This window comes from Salvelinus sp. IW2-2015, linkage group LG8 (assembly GCF_002910315.2).
Source record: "Salvelinus sp. IW2-2015 linkage group LG8, ASM291031v2, whole genome shotgun sequence".
Taxonomy (NCBI): Eukaryota; Metazoa; Chordata; class Actinopteri; order Salmoniformes; family Salmonidae; genus Salvelinus; species Salvelinus sp. IW2-2015.
The window spans coordinates 27,487,606-27,492,253 of record NC_036848.1 but is presented as its reverse complement, the minus strand read 5'-3'; the positions used below and the strand labels follow the sequence as shown (position 1 = coordinate 27,492,253).

The window sequence follows — 4,648 nt, the reverse complement described above, 5'->3', positions numbered from 1 at the left end:
ATTTTGGAGTGTAAGAACATGCACAGGTAGCCTACTTTTTGACGTGATTTGTTTGACAATCAGATGGAAATATAATGACTGGTTGTGTTCATGCCACATTCAAAGGTCATTCATTTTGACCGTTGAAGTTTTATTTTTATTAGTCCCATAAACAATTTGGTACACTGGTAACACTTCTAGTGTGAGACCTGGCGCCATGCAGTTTGTTGTCATGGTTAGAACCCCTGGACGTATTCCGAGGTGTGGTGAAAGACTTCTCCTGTCACATTATGCAAAGAAAAAGGACGAGTAGAACTCAACTGCAAAGAGAGACAGAACATTGTATATTAGTCGTAGTTTTATAATATATACATATATTATATAGAGATCAATAATACGAGATTGTCAATCGATCTGATTCCTAATTTCCTGAGTAGCCTGATTTAAAATAGTTTCACAAAACAGCGATATATTTTCCTTTCAAAATACTATTTGCATAAAAAGAACACCAAGAAGAAGAACTATAGATTTATGTTTTCTTGCACCATATCCTTATGGTCATACTTTATAGCCTACTGTATGGGAACATTCCGTTCACTCACAAATATGCAAATCAGCACAAATACAGACTTACATTTTCAAAACAAATATTTCATTCATTTTATTTCTCTCATAATTAGTTAAATTATAAAACGAATTTGTCTGAAAATACCATGTGTGAATAGTGCAAACATTACACTGAATTGGCTGCAGAAATTAGTGCGCCTTAATCCTACCTGTAAAACCTGAGTTATCTTTGAAAATGTGATAAGCAAAGTGCAGCACCCTGAGTGCGGTATTTCAAATATTATTTGTAAAATGGTTGCTTTTGGTCTTCGAGCTTGGTGACACATTAGGAGAAGATGAGGTGATCTCTACCACATCATTTGCCGGTACTGCTGTGTTTATAAAAAACGTGCCTGCTTTCTCGCGCTTTTTCTGCTTCGTCCTGCGGTTTTGGAACCAAATTTTAACTTGAGTTTCGTTGTGCTTGAGTAGCGGCAATTTCCACTCGACCGGCCCTGGTCGTTGAAATGGAACTCCTTCTCGAGCTCTGTCAGCTGCTTTGTGGTGAAGTTGGTGTGGATTACAGTCTTTTGGCCAGGGACTCCATATTGTTAAACTGTAAAAGTGAATGAATGGATGAAGGAACTGATTGAATGAATGTAATTTTGAACGAAGAAATGAAAACAGGAATCAACTATGTAGACTTATTATGATTATGTGATGATTGTGAGCAGCCAAGCAAACAGTGCAGTTATACTAATACAAATACACATTCTATATTTGATCATTTATTTTACGCATCACGGTACATGTTTTATGCACAAACATGGACAGCACACACATTGATTAGGCAGTGTCTCTGTTAAATGTCCTCAAAAAATATATATTTTGTAATGTTGTCTATAAATTAACTTTTGTCATGACAATGTTATTGCTGACCATGTCCCAGTAGTTAACCAACCTGTCTTAACTTTCATCCAGTCGAAAGTTTTTTAAATTTGATCAGCAGAATCCTTATCACTACATTGGGAAGGAACTAATATCGAGTAAATACTCTCCAAGTCTTCTTGCTGCCCCTGTTTCCCACTGCTAAAGTGAAGATACTAGCTGCTTGGTGCAGACCCTGGCCCACTGTTCCCCTCGTCCAGGGGGGGCATGTTCGTTCCAATGGCTGAAACAGGAATCCCAGGCGACAGAATGAAACCTCGTTCTTTCTCATGATTGAGAGCGTATTGATGAAGTCCTTAGTCCACGTTTGGCCCTGTTGGCGAGCAATACACTGAGTTTCCCGTTGTGCCAAACTGGAGATCTATATGATGTGGCTGATACTGGCGGAGAATGTGGCTCAAAGTCTTATGCTGAGGCATCCGAAGAACCACCAACTAACCGCCCATCGGACCCGTAACTATCACTTGTTGCGCATGAATTGGAAGACGAGGACATGTAAACATTGTTTCAATTGTGGTATCCGGCCTTGGTATTGAATATGTTCGTCCCCCGGTTATTACTTGTATAATCTAAGTAAGAGGTCATACTGTATTGTTATGGCAAAATTAATGAAGACGGATAATGTATCTTCCCTGTGCCCTACAACCTAACCTCTAGGTTGTATGTCAAAGCTGTAAAACTGCCTACCAAAGCTCATATCACCTTAGTGACAGCCCATGTGACTCACTTTAGGTCAATGGCAAGGCACCTACAGCAGTTTGTCAAATCGGGATCATCCATCAAACGTCCTACATTTACATGACAAATGGTTGAATCAAACTCGCCCATCAATTTGATAGGAACGCGAACACGTAACTTCTGCAAATACCTTCTGGTCAGACTGTGGGAGAATGATTAAGTCTTTTAAAAAATGAAAGATTTCGTTTGTCGATATTTTAGAGTTTGAAGCAATCGGTTGATTTGGATGGGCTATGTGCTCGAAGTAGTCAATTAGCTGTGCTTTTTTACGAGTGTGCCAAGAATAGGCCTATGTAAGTTTAGTGAACTGAAATGTTCCATTGTTCCAAGATGATACAATAAAATTATGTTCCCAATGTGTATAAGTAAAGCAGCTCGTGAATTGTTTTATTAACTCGGCGTGTTTTACTGGCTGAGAGATAAGTTTAGAGAGGAGTCTTGAATGCAATGATCAATCTTCCGCTCCTCTAAACGCTTGACAGCTGGTTCTTCAATTTGTTCAAGCGGGAACAAAGAAACGGCTAAATCATTGTGCCTTTTAGACATTTAACCATTTATTTTTGCATACAATTTTCACCAGACTACACTTCGTGTGGCCTCTTTCATTTGACATATTTTAACATACTTTTTATGTATTTTACATTTAGTAGATTTGTAGGTAGGGCATGCTCTTTTTTGAAAACAATATGTGTCATAAATAAACACACAGGTGCTGTAGAACGTCTGAACAACCAACACATGCATTTTATTCAACAGTACGACAATTCTTCGTCAGCATATAGCCTACATGCACTTGATAGAGTACATAAAAGGATATCACATTTAAATAACATTTTGAGGAACATTGATTGATTCATCGGTCCCTCGAGCATAAGTGTCAGTCTGTCTGTAAACACTAAGCCCTATGATAAAAAAATGTCAGTCTTACAGAATAAAAAATAAGAATTTCCCATTAATTAATTTAATAAATAGCCTATAAATAATACAAAATAACATTGTAATAAATATCTTTCTAATATTCCAATGCCTGCTCCAATTATAAAAGTACACCACGTCAAGTCTAGCACAAACACACAAGTGAGAAACGTTTTTGCTTGATATTGATTTGAACTACACTTGATGTTTTACATTAACCTGTGGTTTCAGATAATTGGATAAGAAACCAAAATAATATAAATAAAGAACTGTCCAACAGGATCAATAGCCTGTAGGTGCTGCATGCATTTGGATATTGCGAGTAATGTGCCTTTGCGCCCAAAAAAAAAATATTGCACAACCTGAAGTTTGGATTCCATCAACTAATGAGTCAGTTTAAGAGCGTGATTGATTCTTTCTTGAGAATAATTATGCCCCAACAGGTATGATGTGTTTGGATCACAGTGTATGTTTATGTTGCCTTGATGTCATCTGTGCAGTATTATTACACAAGTTATTTATCCCATATGCAGTGAATGGCAAGTTCACGTCAACATAAACAGGGCCATCTTGAGCATTATGAATAAAATACTATCATTGTCCTGCATACTGCATGGAGCATATTCTGGGGTTGTGTTGGCATATTTCTGTTGGGCTTTCATTGAGTTTGAATAGACTGGTGCACTGACATAATATTTTTGTTGAAGCTTTAAATATAACTAAATGCAATCTACTTAAATCCCCAAAAGTAATGATTTATCATGAGAGGGCCATAAACAATAACTAGTAATGCTACATACTCCAAGAAAGGTTGAAAATCTTACCTTTCTGGTAAAAATAGTTATACATTGCTGAGGTGTAGTCACTTTTGAGGACAAGCTCAAGTACACAGTACAAATATGATAAAATATGAAAATATGAAACAGTATTTCCTATTCAACAAAACTGTATGAATAAGGCTTCACATATTTTTCTACATACAGTATAATCAATTGATAAAACCACTAACTATAAGATTTCACCTTCCTTATAACTGTAAAATACATATTTGTGTATTTAAAGTTAGAGAAAAGGTTCATATTTTCTAAAGCTCTCTCTTTATCAAAACCTCTGACCCCATTGCGGTGAATGTCTCAAAGAGCTCTAGCGTGGTTTACTGAACTCCTTAGGAACTCGCCTTTCATCTCATATTTATTTTATCCATCCATGACAAGCAGAAAGTGGTTTTGTTTCAAATCTATGAATTATTTTAGATTACTGGCTATAAATCGATCTCTGAATGTGCTACGGCAACAAAAAACACTCTCTCCTTCTGCATTACGATGTAAGGATTCCAGGCATATGTGGTGTTAGTGGCGTTGACATAGGATTCAGCTCGGAGTTGATGGACAATTGGAAGAGCAAATGAAATGGTAGGAGAGACATCCCAGCTTCAAGTGGAGTCAGATTTCAAATCCAGCTTCATACAGGCAGAAGATATATACTCCTGTGTCAGTGAGAAACAGGGCTACCTACCGTTCAT

At 37.1% G+C, this 4,648-nt stretch overlaps 1 pseudogene; it reads right to left on the bottom strand.

Moving 5' to 3' along the window:
- Positions 1-1,174: 1,174 nt before the first annotated feature.
- LOC111967018 (homeobox protein Hox-B1b-like) lies at positions 1,175-2,254 on the bottom strand (annotated as a pseudogene).
- Between the last annotated feature and the right edge of the window lie 2,394 nt (positions 2,255-4,648).